Source organism: Bidens hawaiensis, unplaced genomic scaffold (genome assembly GCF_021521415.1).
Source record: "Bidens hawaiensis isolate Kalapana, Puna unplaced genomic scaffold, B.hawaiensis_p1.1 tig00026906_1, whole genome shotgun sequence".
Taxonomy (NCBI): Eukaryota; Viridiplantae; Streptophyta; class Magnoliopsida; order Asterales; family Asteraceae; genus Bidens; species Bidens hawaiensis.
The window spans coordinates 131404-153088 of NW_027494344.1; the positions used below are offsets into that span (position 1 = coordinate 131404).

A 21685-nucleotide genomic window follows, 5' to 3' on the forward strand; every position below is an offset into this window, starting at 1 on the left:
CCGTTCCTCCGGTAGTAAAGACCACACCATTGATTCATTCGTATAATTTTTTTATGCTTTTTTTAAAGTAGTTGTGAGCGGGGGAGAGAGAATTAAAATAATGATAAAGGTATAAAAAATTATTATTTAATTAAACAGAGTGAAAAAATATAATGATTTTTATTGTCATTATATAGATATAGATACGAATGGATTGAGAATGCTCTTAGCAATGCGATTTTGATTCATTTGCAATAAGTACAACGGTATTAGTCAAATGGACTCAGATAAGCATGAAAATGCAAAGCCCACAGGCAAAATTTAAACTTTTAGATGAAAGCGACAATTTTTGTTGTACATGCATGAAAATCCGACTTAACTCCAAAGAAAAAGATAACCATGATTCACTTCCTATGAGAGGGGGACTCCCATAGAATTTGTTTCTAATTTCTATACAACCTTTTATGATAGATATTGGGGTACATACTCCTTACTTCTATATTTTTCGAGAAAGAGAATTGATATATGACTTATTTGAAGCTGCCACCGGTATGCACAATTTTTTTCGTATTGGTGGAGTCGTATCTGATTTACCTCATGGTAATCTTTGAAATTTTACAACTTATTTAACAAAAAATTGTTGAATATCAAAAGTTTATTACACAAAATCCCATTTTTTAACGACTTGAAGTTTTTTTAGTAAAAATATTTTGATAACTGAAATAGACTAAAAGAAAATTGTTTAGTTGTCATTATATGCTTGTCTAGTCGTTTCTTCATTAGATATATCAATAATAATCGATGAAAACCATGCTAATAATAATATTTCGTTATATTTGTCTTGTAGCATATTTAGTATCTATCTTAACAATTATAACATCATAAAACAGGCAACATACAAAAATAGGTATCTTGTAAGAAAAATGTTTAATTTTCCCCTATTCACGTATATTGTCCTAGCTCTGTTATACTCGAAAAACTTGTTAATAGAAAAGTTTGTGTCGAGTTAGATTGAGATGTGCGTCAATTAACCTCCATTTTTATCACTTGCAAAAGTCGGCATGCATGACCGTGCTTAATTTACTTCCATGTCCACACCCATCCTGCCAATTGTTGGAGGGTGTTGGCATTGAACTTATTACGCATATTAATGCTGAAGATTGAATTATCTTTAGTAATACTGACATATTAACGAGGAGACATTTATCTAACCCCAACCCTCTCGACATATACTTGGAAAGCTTGGGAAAAAATCTTATCCGAAAACTTCTTGTTGGCAGATTACTGAGGAACAGTTCATTGGAAAACTGTTCCCTTAGATAAGGCCCGAATTTGGATTTATCCACTTGGGTGGTTCGTCATTAATTTGTTGTATATCTCTACTTCCTGGATGTATTATCTGTCAACGATTGTCAGTAATTATCCAGGGATTGCCAAGATAAATATTTTTATTTCTATTTTTTAATGGTGTGGTAAAAGATGATTGCTAATGCTCGTTTTTTACTGGGTACGTTTGTGTTTTTTTGTTTTAATTTTATACAACTCAATTATATTGTATTTTTTTGGCCTTTCTTCGTTTTAATAGTAATTTAAATCCACCTTCATATACATTCAAATCAGATTAACTATTTAATTAAGAATTTGTTAATATTATAATAAAATGATCCAATTACAATTAAGGGGGTGTTTGGGATTGCTAATTTTTACCAACTTGCAACTTATAAACTTTTTGAGAAGTAATAAGGTGTTTGAGATTGCTTATATTATAAGAAAAAAAGTTTCATAAGCTACACTTTTGTAACTTATTAACTTAATGAAAAATTATAAGAAAGTAAAATAAGAATTACTTTACTATAACTCACTATTTTAATACCAACCTAAATCCAACATTATATAAGCCAAATATCATCACATACATACCCCCCATCAACTCCTATTTCATCAATTAAAACACACAAACCTTGGAAATTCCCTCTTTTGTCTTCCTCATAAACCCCAATTTTGCTTCATTTCTACTCTTAAAAGAACACATGTTTAGTTAAGATTATGTCTAATCTCGCGGTAGATGATGGTAGTTTCTCTTCAGAGAAGAGAACACCGAAGAATCAAAAACACGAAACCAACACCAACTTTCAAAGCTTAAAACCAACTTGCTTACTGGAAATACTTCGCTCCCTCTTGCTAAGAAAAAACGAAACTTACCCGGAACACCAGGTACTTGTTAGGTACTTCAGGATTCAACTAAGTACTTTTAGGCATCGCTTAAACGTTCTTGCCCTTCTAGACAGTTTGTCACCCCTGCAAGCGAACTCATGCAAGTGTTGAGGTTCGTTGGTGTGGCAAAAGAACTCAGCAAGTTCGCTTGGGTAATTAGAAGTGAAATCCATATGTATGTAACCCGCCACTTACATATTTTCATTAAACTCTATGGAGTTAATTCGCATGCTAGAGTGCCACCCAAGCGAACTTGTTGGGTTCACTTGCATGTGTAGCGTACTGTCTAAAAGTACAAGAACTTATAAAAAGAACTTAGATTTACTTAGTTGAATCCAAAATTTAGGTTATTAGCTTATATATTTCATTACTCGTTAGAGTCTACGGGCCTTTTTATTTCAGCTCGGCCTAGGTATAGAAATTCTCGAAGACGACCGTGCTAGTAATCCACCAACTAAAATCTTCTTGCATGGTTATCTTAATATTTTACTTAGTTAGATCATAGTGTGTATGTGTGTGTTTTTTCTTTTTCTTTTTTTTTTTTTACATTTGATGTATGCATGCATGCAAGCAGATCCTACATCAGAAGTTATTGCTCTATCACCATCATCATTAACGGCAACCAACCGATTCGTGTGTGAGATTTGCAACAAAGGGTTTCAAAGAGACCAAAATCTTCAGTTACATAGAAGAGGTCATAATCTTCCATGGAAGCTTAAGCAAAGAACAAGTAGTGACACTCGAAAGCGCGTATATGTATGCCCCGAGTTGTCTTGTGTTCATCACAATCCGGCTCGAGCCCTTGGGATCTCACTGGGATCAAGAAGCATTATAGTAGGAAACATGGTGAGAAGAAGTGGAAATGTGATAAGTGTTTGAAGAAATATGCAGTTCAATCTGATTGGAAAGCTCATATTAAAACTTGTGGCACTCGTGAATATAAGTGTGATTGTGGTACCATATTTTCAAGGTAATTAGATTGAGACTTATAGTTATAAATGAATCTATAACGTTCAACTAACTAAAACTGTTCTTTAATTAGATTTTTGTTTATCGAGTAAACTGTGGTTTTCGTCCCTATGGTTTGTCAAAATCTGTAGTTTTAGTCCAATAGTTTCAATTCACTAGCAAATTAACACGACCTCACTAACCCCGTTAAGTCTAGTCGTTGAACCCATCATCGTGCACATGAGTGCGTGTTTGGCTATGACTAATTGTTAATAATATTGCATTTCTAGTTTATATAATTGTTAGAATACAATTACTTTGACTTGTTTTTGTATTGAGTAAATTTTGAATAAACGAGCTTAAATTAATAGTTTAATAATAATAATAATAATAATAATAATAAGATAGTTTAGCTATGGTAGGTTTAAAATCCATCACATTATTAAAATAAAAGAATAATTAATATACTTTGATGGTTATTTGTGGCAGGGAGCATTCATGAAATTGCAATTCAAAAGTGTGCAAAATAAAGCCATGGGTTTTTGTGGGTCCCAGAGAATGATGCTTCAAATTAATGTATTTGATGAATATGAATGCACTTAAAAGATCGCATGGGTTCCTGGTGACAATCTTTTGGGCCAAAAACCATAATTGTTGGGCTACTACTAAATGAATATATAAGAAGGGCCCACAAGAATGAGGAGTTAGGACTTATGACGAGTATGGTATAAGGGTTTGAGGGAACGTTTGATGGGCATGATTAGGATCTTTATTGAGTTACGGACAACGAGGGCAGTCGCAAAGTAAGCAGCCTTTGGTTCTTTGGCACAAAAATCAAGACGTCATAATCATGATGAGGCAAGGCTAATCTCATTGTAACTTTCTACGGGTGAATGGTTCATAGGGTTTAACACTTTTCTCAACTTTATTCATATTGGATTAGTTTTTGACATTGACAACGTTTTATGAACATATTGATGTGTTGGTTTATTTAAACTATTTGCATGTGTTAGCAATCATTGCTTTACAACTTATTCGGTTGATGACAAAACCTAGTAGCTTGTTGGTTAACATAAAGTAGGTTGATTCACACTAATAAATAGGGTAATTGAAATATAAAAGATCTTATGACAAAGACCTTTTTTTGATTACCACCTAAATTATCCAACTTTCCAACGCCATGTCTCTGTGGTGTCCAATTGATTAAACGAGTTTTGTGTGAAACCTAGAACCTGAAACCCGGAGGAGGTTGCGTTTTCATTATGTAGTTTTTAAAATCAATCTCTTAAATATCGCTTGACATTGTTTGTCCATTTAGACTAATATTAGAATAAATAATAATATAAAAAGCGTAATAATGACCACATGCTTCTTGTGGATACGATACCCTACTTACTCTAACTATTTAGTTTAATTGGGTTTTTGCATGACTCGAACGACGGTCATCATGCACCTCACGTGAGAGGCAGTTTTGTACTTTTTCTCCCAAAATAAACCCCAACCCTAATTCGCAAGCCCTCTCACATGAAGGGTTGGGGTTTATTTGGGGAGAATAAGGACAAAATTGCCCCTCCCGTGAGGTGCACGCTGATGGGTTTAACGACCACACCTAACGGGGTTAGTGGGGTCAGGTTTAATTGCATATAGAATGAAACTACTATGACAAAAATCACAAATTTGAAACTATTTGACTAAAACCGCATATTTGGACAAACCACATGGACGAAAATCGCAGTTTACTTTTGTTTATCTATTGAAACTTGCACAAATGGTCATTGTGATTTGACCGTATTGAATGTTCGGTTTTCAGATTTTGAAAATTGCAAACTTAGTCCAGATATTTGTAAGAGGGTTACACGTCTATCCCCACTGTTAATTCCAGTTAGTTTTTAGGGTTGAGTGAGGGAATGTTTGTCATTTTATGTTTTCTCTTTTATTTATTTGTTTAAAACTTAATATTCAAGCCCTAACTTAAAAACTCTCAAAACAAGCTAGAGATCGGGGAAGGAGGGAGCGAGAGAATAGCCCTTGCATAAATGGCACGTGGCATCACTTTTATGTCTAAAAGCTAACTAGGATTAACGATGGGACTAATTAAAAGTGTAATCCTCTCACAAATATTTTGACTAAATTTGCAAGTTTTAAATATGAGGACCAAACGTACAATATGGTCAAATCACATGGACCACTTTTGAGATTTTCTCATTTGCCTATTTGAACTACAGAATATGAAAGCATGCTCTGTTTGTTTATTTATGTTTGTGAATGTGTGTTTACGTACTTTCATTTACACCAGTTTATATCCACCATTAAGGTATATTTAATGCATCTGCGTTCGTTATTAGTGTCTGTTAATATGTATTCATTTATGTTTGATTAGGGTACTTATAAACGAATATTAACAAACTCATTACATAAAAGATGGATGTTTTACTAGTGTATTTACATGTATCTACAGAAAAGATAGTTTCATCACTCACCGAGCGTTTTGTGACGCATTAACCGAAGAAAACAACAAGGTGAACCAAGGAATGTTACAATCACAACAACTGTGGGATGATTACACCCCCGCATGTCAATGAGCCTCCCTGAATTCAACAACTATAACCCGAAAAGCCCACTCAAATTGCACCACCAAGAGACCCCAATTCTTTACAGGATGATGAATATGTTAGCAGGTTTGTTCTCAAGCAGTTCGGGTACCTTACTTAACAACCCGAGAGGTGCATCATCTTCTACCTCTGGTCTCGAGCTTGTCTCGAGCTCAACTCTTCAAACGAGCAATTGGGCTTCGGGAACTTTGGCCCGCTTTCTGGGCCCATGGCTCATATGTCTGCAACAGCCTTGCTTCAAAAAGCAGCCGGAATAGGTGCAACGTCGAGTAATATCGTAAGTTCTTCGATTATCCAAAAGAGCAATGTCACTAGCATCACAGGCCCGGACCAGCCCAATTCTTATGGGCCAAGGCCCAATCCATCATACTTTAATGATCAAGGCCCATCCCATAACATCCAAATAAAACCCGAAGGAAACAATGTCTTGTAAAATTCGAACCTTCAAGATGCATTTCAATCTGGGCCTGCCCGGGCCCAAGCTTGTTATGGATGATAATCCTGCTATGAATGATATCATAACTTATAATGAAATTTCAAAGTATGGAGATTAATGTCTTGGCTTAATGAACATGTAGCATGGAGATAAAAGAAATAGTAACTCGGATTTGATACAAGTTATAGGTGATTCCGGATTAGGAATGTGTGTGCCTGACAACAGTGGCGGCATTGACACGTCGATAGTCGATTTTTTGGGAATTGGATGATCAAGGTCAATAAATATGCAAGAACATCATAGCAAGAGCTTATGAATGAGAGGGTTTATGAACCTATAAAAAGCCCATTTAGGAGGAATTGAGTATGGGTTAATAAAGTTACTCTTTTAGTTTTGAAAATGACATACATGTGGAAAGAACACTTAAATGTTACTTTATTTCAATTACAAAATAAATTGAAATGACATAAACTAAATTCTTTTTAGGTTTGAAAATGACATACATGTGAAAAGAAAATGACATACGTGTGAATTTACTCAAATCAATTTGGAGTATTATTACTTATTGGTGTAACGTCCCGACAATCTTTGCTTTTTCAACTTTGAGATTTGTTGGAATTACATAAACATGTGTTATTGTCGCGTAGAAAGGCAAAGATGTTCCACACGGTCTGCTTAACAACAATTTGGTGCCTTTGGTGTGCAAGAAATCGTTGGGTGTTCGAGAGAAAACCGCCTAGATTAAGGAGTGTGATCGCTGAGATCAAGGCTTTAAGCTATTTGTGAGTAAAAAATCGGTCTAAATGGCCGAATTTAACGTGGGAAAGGTGGTGGGCGTTTAATGTATAATCATATTTACGAATGTAATCGGGTGGAACTTGGGGGGGCATGTACTTGTATTTTATGTATTGTTCGGGTGGTTTTGGTGTTCGCTAGTATCTTGCTCGTGCTTTGAATAAATTTTGTTGGTCGTTCAAAAAAAAATTTCTTTGAAATGGTTCTTTTAACTTTTGCCAACGGATTGTATACTTGTTTATTTGGCTAACACCCAAAAACGTTTATTGTACTAAAAAAATATCTCAAAACTTAATACATTAGTATGGTTTATATAGACCAAACCAAAACACGTTTTCATCTAACTAGGATTCTTAAACAATAGGTAAATTAAATAAATTAAAATAAACCTAAAAATTCTAAACCAACACTACCTTTTGCTATTAAAAAAAACACTTGCATATTAACAGCATGCTTATGAAATTGATACATTTAAAAAATCACATTCCTATACATTGATTTGAAAGTTGAAACAATAATTACAAAAAATTTATTGTTCGGGTGATTTTGGTGTTCGCTAGTATCTTGCTCGTGCTTTGACTAAATTTTGTTGGTTGTTCAAAAAAAATTTCTTTGAAATGGTTCTTTTAACTTTTGCCAACAGATTGTATACTTGTTTATTTGGCTAACACCCAAAAACGTTTATTGTACTAAAAAAATATCTCAAAACTTAATTACATTAGTAATACCCTACATGGTTTATATAGACCAAACCAACACACGTTTTCATCTAACTAGGATTCTTAAACGATAGGTAAATTAAATATATTAAAATAAACCTAACATTCTAAACCAACACTACCTTTTGTTATTAAAAAAACACTTTTGCATATTAACAGTATACTTATGAAATTGATACATCTTTAAAAATCCACATTCCTATACATCTATTTGAAAGTTGAAACAATAATTACAAATTAAATATGGATGCCCACTTGTTCTTCCTACTTAAGCTGAAAAAATAATATAAAAAAATGGAAATTAAAAAAAAAAAAAAAAAAACCTTTTTTGCTATAAGGTTGTTGCAAAATTACCTTTTTAACCTTCAATCACCACAGCATCATCAAGTATTTACTTCTTGAACTCAACTCAATAACTTCATTAACTGAGCTGCAGCCAAAACCAAGATGAAAGTAAATCAAATATTCTAATCATATACATTAAATAATAATAATAATAAATAAATAAATAAATAAACTGGGAAGACGTTTCCACCCAACTCGACTCGTGGCATGTATATTATAAGTTTCGACCCGTTTCATAACATCTATTTTAATAAAAACTAAAGCAAAAAAAGGCGTACGAATATGCTTTACCTTAAAGCTTGCCGCCTTCTTTTTTCTCTTTACATTGTAACTTGATCATCAAGTTTAGAACCGGACCCGACCCTGTTCATGTTGACCCGTTTACCAACCAACCAACCTTTGCACTAATCATTATTGCATACTTAACTGCAAAAGCCCATGTAAAGCAACTCTTGTGGTGGATTTTAGTTTTTAGTATCTTTTAACAATGACCTTGAATCACCTATTAATTACGTCCATTGCCACTCGAACCCGATGCAGTAACCCCTCAACAACATGAAAGTTGAAATCAAGAGCTCTTTTAATAGAAGATAAAACATCCTCGTCTTTTGTATTGCACACTGCAGATGCGATCCTTGACTTCCGTGAAGCCTCCATTGCTGAATTTACATTTTGTGTCTGCATATTATTTCAGAGTAAAAGGCCCGTTTTGTTTGATTTATCGACGTCCTTAAATCTGATTTTTGGTTTAGTATATAAACAAACTAAAATCAGTTTTGACCCGTATTGAAAAATCGTATTTTTATGGCGTATTTGCTGTTTTGAATGATTTTATACTTTAATAGTATTATTAAAAAATCTTATTATTAGTTTGAAATATAAACTAATTAAAACCAGTTTCGGCCCGTGTAAAATATACATTAGCTATATCTAAAATTGTAAAAAAAAAATGGACAATGAGTGTTGATGGTTCGGGTCAACCCATCCCGTTTGACCCGTACGCCCACCTGACCCGCCTATATTGCGCCTCTAAATATGGGCTTTCAATACACTTACAAAGTTGAGAACTCGTGTAAAGCTGGGTTTGTTTTAAGCAGCAATAACATGATTTACAGCCACTTGATTAACGCCCTTAACTAACACCGCCTTGTCAGCAGCCACAAGGTTGTTCAAGTTATCAAGATCCGAAGCGGAAGCAGACGAAAAAGGAGACTCGCCTATTATAATATTATTTCAATCATTTTAAACCTTGATGCAAATTCTCAAAAAAAAATATGATCTAGAAACAGCAGGAAACAAGAAATAAAAAAACACCGACCCGTGGGACCGATAGACGTTTGCAACTCGTTCACGTCTTTGCAAGCGGTTGAGTGTGAAGAATAAACGACTTTCATGTAAGCAACTTCCATGCATTTGTAGGCCAAAGATGCGGTTGTATTCTCCTTGGTTCTCTCATATTCATGAGCACAATACCTAATAACCAATAATTAGTAAAAAAATAAAAAAACAAAAAAAAACGATTAATTAAATAGGGTCTATATTTATTATTACTTACTCGCATAATTTAGCAGTGCTGCTATAAATAGAGACTGATTGAATCATATCACCATATCTCCCGGTTTGGCTGTGACATGATTCAAATAAAGATGCTACATGAAGAAATTTAAGGGCTGCTTCAATATATAGAGCTCTACTTTCAAGGCTTGATCCAGCATTCTGCATATATTTTTTTAAAAACTATAAATATTATTATCGAAAACAATATAAAAAATATTCATAACAGCAAATGCATCAATTCAAACATCTACATTATTATTGACAGGATATTACATTCATACCATAATCAATAAAATAATTATTTACACAAATTAAAAGTTGACAAAAAAATTCGTATATTCAAATGGCCCGTTTTGAACGGTTACCCAACCAGCCCAATATAAACTAAAAGTAAAAAAAAATAAAAGGTTCTTGTGGATCAACCCAACTTGATTTCGTACTAAAAATGGCCCGTTTTGACCCGTTACCCAACCGGCCCATTTTCTCATCTAGACATGACAACAACTAAGGTGGGAAAATCATAGAACATAATAAAGACCAAAACTTGAAACAAAAAGAAACTAGTAGAACCTTAACACGATCAGCCATATGTTTAAGATTAGTCGCCTCTCGTAAAGCATTTGTTGTAGCCTGATTAGACAAATCCCGAACAAGAACCACCGTTGGATCTTGACTTTTGTCCTTTGGTTTTTCCGGTGTTGGATTTTTTACATTCGAGTGCTGATTTCCGTTCGGATTCTGAGATTTTTTATTATGTTTTAACGCCTTCGACGGCGTATTATTATTATTTCCTGCACTCTCTTTCCTTCGTTCAGTTTCACCTTGACCCGTTGGTGGCAAAGGGGTTGACTTTTCTTTTATTAGAGCATCCTTCTTTGAAGGTTTCTTGGAATCTTTCTTGGAATCTTTATTGGAATCTCGAATAACATTTTTATTCAGCAATAACTCCTAGGATTTATTTCTTCCTCCTTTTGACTTTTCGTCATGAGGTTGACTATCAACATTATTGGTCAAAGGGTGGTCAACACTTTTAATATTCAAGATTCTCATAGGAGAAGAAGAAACCGATTCCACTGGTGACCCTTTCGACTCTCGGTTATTTGGCTTACTTTTATGAGAACCCGAAACCTTTGAAGAGCTTGACGTGGCAGCCCGAGCCGTATTATTTCTCGGAGGATGTGTTGACGTTACATCTTTAATGTTTTTGACTTTGCTTCCCGAGGTTCTTTCGTCAAATGACTTAACTACCCTTGCCTTCTTTTCCTTCGCGTTGGTTTTTTCACTAGCTTCTTTCACATGTTTCCTGGTACCATCAATTTCATTAATTCTTTTTCTTTTCTTTGCAATGTCTAGTTTATCAAGTTTTCCCGTGTGGGAGTTCCACCGTTAACGTCTGTTTTGACTTTCTTGAAATTTTAGGGAAAATCTTGACTGCTCTCTCGTTTGTTGCCCGTCTTGGAGCGATGAATGTTACTACCTGAAAAATATTAAAAATTGAAAGTTACAAATTATTAACGCTTTAGTCTTGGTTTACAAAATACCAAAAAGTAATAATAATAATAATAATAATAATAACAATAATAATAATAATAAAATAAAAAGTAAAAAAAATATAATGGTTTGACTCACTGTAAAAAAAATAATAACAATAATAAAATAAAAGGTAAAAAAAATATAATGGTTTGACTCACTGTTTGAGCACTTTGCCCGTTTCAACCCAAATACAATTTGACCCATTACCCAACACAACCCGCCCATTTGACCACCTATGAAACAAACATCAATAAAATACCTTCATCCACGAAGTTTTCACGTAATTTATTATTCTCCTTTTGCTTCAACTTGTCCTTATCCACAATCACATCACGGGAATGACCCGAATCTTGAAACGCTACTTCATTAACAACCGGAGACTGATTTACACCATTCAAGCTTCGGGTTTTATGTGAGGTGTGGAGTTTCTTCTTTGAAGAATTAGACGACATTGAAGGCCCGTCCCACTTGTCTTCATTTGGTAAATCCGTTAATGCAACCTTTTTCTTCACACCAGAAGGTGGAATTTGTGAACCGAGATGTTGGCCGGTCCCATCAAACGAGTTGACTGCTAAGTGGGGCCCGCTAGGATGAACGGGTTGAGAAGATTGAACAGAAGGGCCGGGAAAATGAGAGGTTATAGCCTTTGTTGTTTCCTCTTCACTGATGCTACACCGATTCATTCCGGGCCTAAAACATTAAAATACTATTATTCACCAAAATAGAATATAAAGAAAGTTACCGTCGTTACAAAAAGAAATGAAAATGGGTCAAATAGGAAGTCACTCAAAAGGGTAGCTTTAAATTTAGGGGTGGCAAATGTGACCCGTTGGGTTGAATGGGTTGTATTAAAATGCATACAATGGGTCAGAATGGGTCAAGCTAAAAAAAGAATTTGATTGAAACGGGGTATAACGGGTTGACATTTCTTGAGTTTTTTTTAATGAAACGCGAAAAACGGAGGAAACATTTTAGTATTTTTACAAAGTTTTTGATTTATATTTCGAGTTATAGTTTTTTAATTATTTTTTTTTTATTTTTTAATGAGGGGTTTCTGAAATCTCAACCCTAAATAGAATATAAAGAAAGTTACCGTCGTTACAAAAAGAAATGAAAATGGGTCAAATAGGAAGTCACTCAAAAGGGTAGCTTTAAATTTAGGGGTGGCAAATGTGACCCGTTGGGTTGAATGGGTTGTATTAAAATGCATACAATGGGTCAGAATGGGTCAAGCTAAAAAAAGAATTTGATTGAAACGGGGTATAACGGGTTGACATTTCTTGAGTTTTTTTTTAATGAAACGCGAAAAACGGAGGAAACATTTTAGTATTTTTACAAAGTTTTTGATTTATATTTCGAGTTATAGTTTTTTAATTATTTTTTTTTTTAATTTTTTAATGAGGGGTTTCTGAAATCTCAACCCATTTTCCGTTTTTCTCGTTCCATTAAAAAAAACTCAAGGTAAAATATACTAAATCGTCTTTGATAAAGACGATTGTAATAGTAATACATTTTTGTTCGGTTTGTAAACGAACCAAACAAACGATCTAATAAGAACACGGTTTTCTTGTCCGGTCGTTCATTAAAAAAAAAACATGCCCGTGTTCATCTATATTTATTCGTTAACACTTAACAGTATAAACGAACAAACGCACATAACTGAGATAAAACCAGTTTGAGTGTGATGTGAAGAAAAATGTGTTAAAGTCATCGAGACTAGACTAAGTTGTGATGGTTCAAAAAATTTTAAATTGAGTGTATTAACGAACATAAACAAATTTGAAAGAACATACACAAGCATAAATGAACAAACAAGACGTGTTATCTGTTGTTCATGTTAGTGTAACATAAACAAACTTCCCGCCAAACAGTTCACTCTTTTATCTTTGGTCAGAAATTTACTATATTAAGCAGAATTTTGAATTTTTGTCAAACCTTTTCAAAAATAGTAATGGTGTATATGAAAAGAACATTCAAAATGCCTACGTGGATTATATTATTTTCCTCTCTTAAGTGTGTGTTCAACTGTTCATCCATCATCATGACATCACCAAACAGAAGGCTAGAAATTTCGGTCAAACTTACAGCCAGTCAAGCATGCTACAAATCCACTTCTCGGGAAGGCTGCCCGGATTCACGCCAGGTGGCAGAAGCCTCCATTTCTCACATTTGTCACAGCAAACCCAATCTTCATTGACCACAGGTGCTACTGCAGACGCAGCTGCATCAGATCTGGCCCGTTGACTGTTCTAGTTGAAGACGGTTTTTGACTTTTCTTTCCGGTGGATCTCTCTTTTAACGAACTGTTATTTTCCGGTGTGCTTTTTACGTTAACGTCCTCCAACGGTTTCTCCAAACCTATTTCTTCAATGTTATCTTCTTGATCCAAATCAAGTTCACCGAAGAAATCTTTATACGTCTCGATGACTTTTTCATTATTTTTCTTGTAATCTTCTGTTTGACTTTTTGACCCGTTATCGTTTTTCTTAGTTTTAGATCTAAAAGGTTCAGTCTTTAACCCGCCTTCTGCTTTTCTTTTGCCACCTGAAGATGATGTGTTGTTCCCAGGGGCAAAATTGTCAACACTTGTTTCTTTCTTCGGTATAACACCGTTTGTGGATTCCATTGAGACGGAATTCTTTTCAGTTGACTTTGACTTCTCTCCAATGAGATTTTGTTCAACTTTGACCATATCAGACCCGTGAACCGCTGTCACCGTACTATCTTGGCTGCCCTTGTGCACGGGCCCACAACTGTTATCCTCTGACTTTTTTTCGGTCAAATGCAACACTTCGTAAGGAAGAGGAGATAATAAATGACTTCCAGAAAGCGGAAACGATGTCATCATCTGTTGTAATATTAAATACAAGACCTTGTCAAATTGTATTCTCGAGTTTAAAAATCTTTTCTCTAAATTTTGAGATATTTCTCACCAAAAAAAATTAAGAAAATAAAGATTTTATTGGTAAAACCACAAACCTCAAGAATACTAGTGGGAGACTCATCCGGGACATCATGAGGCCCATGAAAGAACCCGTCATTGTTGACTGGGCTGGCTTCCAAAGAAGATGAAGGGGACATATCAAGCCCGAGCCCACTGTATATTTCAGCATTCTTTTTACTCAACATGTTGTTCTCAGGCGTCACTTTGATTCTAACTTTTAGAGAATTCGGGTCAGGATTGTCAGCGAAATCACTAATCGACTTCGACTTTTTACCGCTAGATGTGTTGACTCCTTGCTTCAGTTTACCGTTTGACTTTGACTTCCGAGGCGCTGACCCGTTTCTTACTCGTGATGCTTTTGATTGGGAAACCGAGTTCTGATTGTCAACCTGATTCTAAAAATGGTTAAAATTAGAATCTTTAATTCAAGTGTGAACTGCGGTTTTCGTCCTTATGGTTTGTCCAAATCTGCGGTTTTAGTCCAATAATTTTAAATTTGCGATTTTCGTCCCTGTGGATTCATTTCACTTGCAATTAAATATTCATTAACCCCGTTAAGTCTGGTTGTTAAACCCATCAGCGTGCCCTTCAGGTGAGGGGCGGTTTTGGCCTTTTTTCCCCAAATACACCCCAGCCCCTCACATGAGGGGGCTTTTGAATTGATACTGAGGTGTATTTGGGGAAAAAAGACAAAACCGCCCCTCACGTGAAGGGCACGCTGATGGGTTTAACGACCAGACTTAACAGTGTTAATGAATTCAGATTTGATTGCAAGTGAAATGAAACCACAGGGACGAAAAGCGCAAATTTGAAACTATTGGACTAAAACTGCATATTTGAACAAACCACAGGGACGAAAACCGTAATTTACTCTTAATTCAATGATTAGAACATTAAACTATAATAACTATATGAATAAAGGACACACCTTTATATGTGCATTGTATGGAGAAACAGGCGCACTACGATTAAGATCTTTTGGGCGTGTGTTTGGATTAGGGCAAACAGGAGAACGTTGATAAGTAGGCAGAAACGAACCGTAGCCCCCAAATTTTGCCCCTGCAAAATAACCATAAATTTGCATCAATATTTTTAAACTCTTTTAGTTTCTTCATCTTTATAAACAATTAATTAAACTTACCCAAATTTTCAGCTGAAAATCCACCTTCGAAATCCTTTTGACAATCTCCCAAAATATTTTGAATTTTCTCATCCTTCAAAAATTACAACGAAATTTCGTTTAAAAGCAAATAATGAACATATAAATATATACATATATACACACACGCATAGGGACTAGGGAGAGGCTCATTACGAAAAACTAAATTATTGCGAGAACAAAAAGAACACCCTAAATCGTTTAATTTTCTACCCGTGGTGACATTTTTAAAAAGTTTTACTTCTTACATACAATTTTTTTCTCTTTTAAACGTTCACTTACACGTGTGTAGGTTCTATAAATAATATGTATATTTTAGAATGTTAACACAGGCATATAAACATTGCATTTCAACCATTTTCTTGTATTATAAACTTTTTAAATATTGAAAAAATGAATGATTTATTTTTTTCTTTCTGTTCTAGCAAAAAACTGTGTCCCGAGTCAAACCCTCATACATACTTAGTCTTATGTATATATGTGTGTGTCAGAAGCTTGTATGTGTATGTGTATGTGTATATTTGTGTGTGTATCTAATACTGCGAGCACGCATCTAACAACCCCTAGATACATTAAACACACCAACTAACTAAAAAGATTATGCTTGCTAAGCTTCAATAAACTAATGAGCTTCTATATCAATCAAAATTCAATTTATCTCTATAACCTAATAATAATATCATAACTGAATGATGAAATCAACAACCAAACTAAACCCCGAAATGGAATCAAAACAGTTGTAAGGTAATAACAATTGCTTACAATATAAGATAGAGATACATCAGGATCAATAGTTGAATCATCATTATTATTATTATCATAAGCTTCCCCTTCTTCAAATTCGGCCCCTAATCCCATCTTCTCATCTCTACTCCCAAAAGAAAACATCCAAAACAACTTGTTGTTTTTCACTCCTTCCTACAAACAAATTGACACCAAATTAGTCTCAAGACAACGATAAAACTCGAAAACATCATTGGCCCATTTCATAAAATCAAAACCCATCAAAACCCAAAAAGGATTTGTCCAAACAAATTGTGTTCTTCTACAAACAAATTAACACAAAATTAATGTCGTAACAGCAATAAAACTCAAAAACATCAAATACCCATTTCATAAAATCGAAAACCCATCAAAACCCATAAAGGATTTGTCCAAACAAATTGTGTTCTTCTACAAACAAATTAACACTTTTTAATCTCAAAACGGCAACAAAACGTGAAAACATCGAATACCCATTTAATAAAATCGAAAACCCATCAAAACCCTGAAAGGAATTGTCCAAAATCCAAACAAATTAACACAAAATTAATCTCAGAACAACTATAAAACTCAAAACATCAAATACCCATTTCATAAAATCAAAAACCAATCAAAACCCAGAAAGGATTTGTCCAAACAATTGTTCTTCTACAAGCAAATTAACACAAAATTAATCTCAAAACAGCAATAAAACTCAAAACCATCAATGACCCACTTCATAAAATCGAAACCCCATGATAACCCAGAAAGGATTAGTCCAAAATCTAAACAAATTAACACAAAATTAATCTCAAAACAGCAACAAAACTCGAAACCATCATCGACCCAGTTCATAAAATCGAAAACCCATCAAAACCCAGAAAGGATTTGTCCAAACAAGTGTTCTTCTACAAGCAAATTAACACAAAACTAATCTCAAAACCATCAAATACCCATTTCATAAAATCAAAAACAAATCAAAACCCAGAAATGATTTGTCCAAACAATTGTTCTTCTACAAGCAAAAATTAATCTCAAAACAGCATCAAAACTCATAACCATCAAATAACCATTTCATAAAATCAAAAACCAATCAAAACCCAGAAAGGATTAGTCCAAGCAATTGTTCTTCTACAAACTAGCAAGCACAAAATTAATCTCAAAGCAGCAACAAAACTCAAAACCATCATCGACCCACTTCATAAAATCGAAAACCCATGAAAACCCAGAAAGGAATTGTCCAGAAACATCAAGATCGGAAGTAAAAAAGCAAAGTTTAGTGAAATTACCGACGAAAGAAAGTAACTTTAAGAGGTAATTAACCGATCTGGTGATGAATAAGTTGAAAATCGAAGAAACTGGAGGTGAGTTGCGGTAGATCTTGGTTTGTGTTTAGACAAATTCAATGAGTAGACGACAGAAAACCGGAGGAGAATCTGGTTGTTTGGGGGTTCACCAGCCGCGTTTTTCTTTTTATTATTATTATTATTATTATTATTATTATTGTTATTATTATTATTATGTTCAAATTGTGAAGCTTATCTTATTATTTTGTTATTTGGAAAACACGCCAATATTTTATTATTATTATTTTATTATTATTACTACTATGGTTGTTGTTGCTTCTATTAACACCTAACAAACAAAGAATTATCTATGTATTTTGTTTAGATGATCACTTGAAAGTGTAATTACACAATGTCATGTTATTGTTATACAAGGATGAGCAAAATGGATATTTGTATCGATTGGTACCGGTACAAACTCGATACCGATTTAGTGTCGTCGATACCGAATCAGTACCATAGTTTTGAGTTTCGGTATTGGTACCGGTACAGGACGGGACCAGTATTTCTCGAATTTTTACCTTTAATAACGGTCCTAAACCGAATATTTCGATACCGGTACAAGTACCAAGAATTCGCGATTTTCGGGACCGAGACCGGTCGGTACCAGTACGGTCCCGATCTCATCCGTATTGTTATACAGATAATGAGCTTTAACTAGCATATTATTTGAATATCGCGTTATCATCATCACCGTACTCAGTAAATTTCATCAATAGCAAAGCTGTGGTAGGGTCTGATGAGGGTAAAATATATACATTTTTTCCTCTACCCTATGGGAATAGAGAGGCTGCTTCCAGTGAGACCCCGGCTCGATAGTGGTTTTCCATCAAACCTTGGACATAAGACACATAACACTCAACCATCTGGACCCAGGCGGATTGGTGCATGTACCCTTGTCTTTCGGCTATCAACGCCACCACATGATGCCTGATTAACCTTCCGCCACTTTTAACGATTGAATATCGCGTTATGATTTAACTAAAAGAAAACGCCCTGCTTGCGGTGCGCGCATATAATGTATATATGTGTGAACCCTTTGGTGGGCAAAAGTAAAATTGCCCTAATTTTGACGTTATTTTACTAATCACGTGAAAATAACGTTAAAAGTGGCGGAAGGTTAATCAGGCATCATGTGGTGGCGTTGATAGCCGAAAGACAAGGGCACATGCACCAATCAGCCGGTGTCCCGATGATTGAGTGTTATGTGCCTTATGTCCAAGGCTTGATGCAAAACTACTATCGAGCCGGGGATCTCACCGGAAGCAGCCTATCTATCCCTATGGGATAGAGGTAAGGCTGTCTACATCTTACCCTCCTCAGACCCTACCATAACATTGCTATTTGTGGGATATACTGAGTACGATGATGATGATTTAACTAAAAGAAAAATAAAAGAAAAAAGTAACAAAAATGATTATTAGTTAAGATTCCACGCGCTTATCCCTTTCTCTCTGGTGTTCATTAAGGGTGACGTTCATTATTTGATTTGAAACCTATTACAAAAAAACTTAAAACCAAACTGATTATCGAAAAAGCCAAACCAAATTACTATTTGGTTATCTGGTTTGGTTTCTAATGGTAGCCTAGCTACTAATTTGTTTTTTGATTTTTTGTTCGATTATCGGCTTTACAAAATGCTTATTCCCGTTAATCAGATGCACATTTTTAACCTTGGTTATTCGGTTTGGTTGGCACCATACTGAATTCGGTTTGTTTTTTTACTACGACCGAAGAGAACTCCTAAACAAGCCATCCGTAGTACTCTAGTAGTAATCTTTACCATAATTATAAAATGTGAATATGTTGTAATTATTTATAATTATACTAGTTTTTATCCCCCGTATTACGGGAGTTGTTTTATATTATTTGTTCTAATATTTATTTATTTTTTGAATTTATATTTTTTTATTATATGAAAGTTAATAATATACTTATTGTCTGATGATAAATTGTTTCACAGATAAATGAGATGTTATAACCCGGTTTAAAAGTTATATGGTTTTGAAGAGACTCAAGACCCGGTTATTTCTTTTACTATAAAATTGGTTTTTTAATTATAAATAATATTTATAAAAGTTAATAATATACTTATGGTTTGATGAGACCCAGGACCCGTTTATTTTTTTTACTATAAAATTGGTTTTTAATTTAAATAATATATATATCTTTTTTAAAATAAATAAGATCTTAATTTTTAGTATATCCTATTTTATATGATTTTTACATCAATAATTTGATGAGAATAATTTTTAATTTAATGATATGTAATAACCCATTTAAGGAATATAAGGGTTTGGTAAGACCCATACCCATGAATTCGGGTCTAATGCATGAGAAGCCTCAATTTAAAAATCAAGCAAATCTGGTGACTCCAAAAAAAGGGGAACGACCACATCACGACACTTAGGGTTTTTATGTTTTTATTTATATATATTATATTATAGATATAGATTATAGATAGATTTATTATACTTTTCTATAAACAAACAATGAATAATATATAGTTCATGACTTTCATTTTGCATGTATACAAACCTACGTAGTGTATATACGTACACACGCTCAGACAGCATAGTGTGTGTTATTTTAGTCGTATTAATTAATACATAAGTTATTTTATATAAGCTTGTTTATTTAAAAAATAGTGTGTGTGATTAAATATAATGGAAAGGAGGGTTCAACTACAAGACAAATAGTGTGCGTATTTGTAATTAAAAAATAAGTAGAAAAAGACATAAAGAGAACGAAGCTTGGAAATTTGATGAATACCTTTTTTTTATGGGTTTATTGGATTTAAACAATTTGAACTTTGTTTTATTGGCCAATATTAATCTTGACTTAGAAATTGGCCCACATTAATCTCAACTTTCACTCTACTGGCCGTTAACAGGCTTTTTCCTAACGACGTCCAACACTGTTAGTTTTTGCTGATGTATCCTTGGTTTTAATAATCCCCTCAACCCCTCTATCTTTCTCATAATTATACAAATAACCCCTCTCCCTTTCAATATATAAACCAACTGAAAAATCTCAACCTATATATCAGCCATTATCACTTATCAGCCACTACCAACTCACTCTCTTTACTCTCTTCTTCTTTATAACTTCTTTCTCTACAACTTCCACCACAACCGGTTACCACCCATCGCCACTCACCTCCGCCACCTCCATCCAACCTAAATTCCTTGGATCTATTCCACCCATTTCAGCATCTAATTTGGGTTTGGAAACTATGAGCCAAATAAATTGGGACATTGGGTCGGATGAGGTCCAATTGAGGGGGAAACTCGTCAACAGTGATGTCGGTGGTGGTGATAGTTGTTAATGTCAGCTTGGCGACGGTGGATTGTATGGTGGTTTCACGAGCATGAAGGTGGTGGCGGTGACGGACGCCGTTGGTGGTGGTGACGGAGGCAACGGCGAATGCCGATGGTGGGCTGGTGAGGACAAGGTGGGTGGAGATGGTGGGATATAACTTAAACATAATTTTCATGTTACCCTTCAACTTATAGAAATGACATTTTTTTCTTAAAATTAACCGGGGTAAACTACGTTAAGAAATGGCTCGTTGGTGGCCAATATGATGAAAGTTGGGATTAACTGAAGCCAATTCTTAAGTTGGGATTAATATTAGCCAATAGAGCAAAGTTCAGATTATTTAAATCCAATAGCCCTTTTTATAATATATTTAATATTTTCATTTCTTTTCAAACTATAAATTTTATAAACAACCAACACCAAAAACACCGCACCAACACACTTGCGCACAACCTTCACAACCCGGAGAGTAGCGCCACAAACAAGAACAGACTACATGAAATTAAATTTACACCAATTTAACCAATCTACCAGACTATACTTGGATCTTTTATTGAACCATAAAAATCCTAACAATATAACAGGGCCGGCCATAGTGTATAGCAGGGTAGTCGACGACCACAAGCCCGACACCCCGCTAGGTCCGAATTTATTTTTTTTTAAATTATATTTATTTTTATGAAAAAAATATGTATAATCAACGTTTCAACACAATTACATAACCACTAACTTGGTCTAGTGCAAAGGGGTATGGCATTTAACCAAAAAGTTGTGGGTTCCAGTTTTATTTAAAACATTTTTAAGCTTTTTTTTATACAAAAGTTTTTTACACAACTTAAATCATAATCAAGTAAACCCATTTAAAATTAAATTTTTAAACCCAAAAAAATGTTCCTTTTACTTAAATGCCTAAAAAAAGTTCGTCTTTAGCCTAAAATTTTTTCGCTTTCTCGAAGTCGGCCCTGCGTTTTAATATCACTAATAATCTCTTCTTTCACCTTCTTACCTTCAAAACCTTTTTGTCTCTCATTTACAA

General features: G+C 34.3%; 2 pseudogenes across 1 annotated transcript; one reads left to right on the plus strand and one right to left on the minus strand.

The window, feature by feature from the left end:
• The first annotated feature begins 2951 nt into the window (after positions 1-2951).
• LOC143574407 (zinc finger protein GAI-ASSOCIATED FACTOR 1-like) lies at positions 2952-6245 on the plus strand (annotated as a pseudogene).
• A 2268-nt stretch (positions 6246-8513) lies between these two features.
• On the minus strand, positions 8514-17463 carry LOC143574399 (cysteine-tryptophan domain-containing zinc finger protein 7-like; annotated as a pseudogene). The gene is made up of 12 exons (XR_013142583.1): positions 17272-17463; positions 16004-16159; positions 15224-15296; positions 15011-15141; positions 14118-14471; positions 13224-13986; positions 11398-11828; positions 10176-11082; positions 9604-9764; positions 9367-9521; positions 9105-9265; positions 8514-8726 (listed from the first exon to the last, which is right to left on the minus strand). The product of XR_013142583.1 is annotated as a cysteine-tryptophan domain-containing zinc finger protein 7-like (transcript).
• Positions 17464-21685: the final 4222 nt, after the last annotated feature.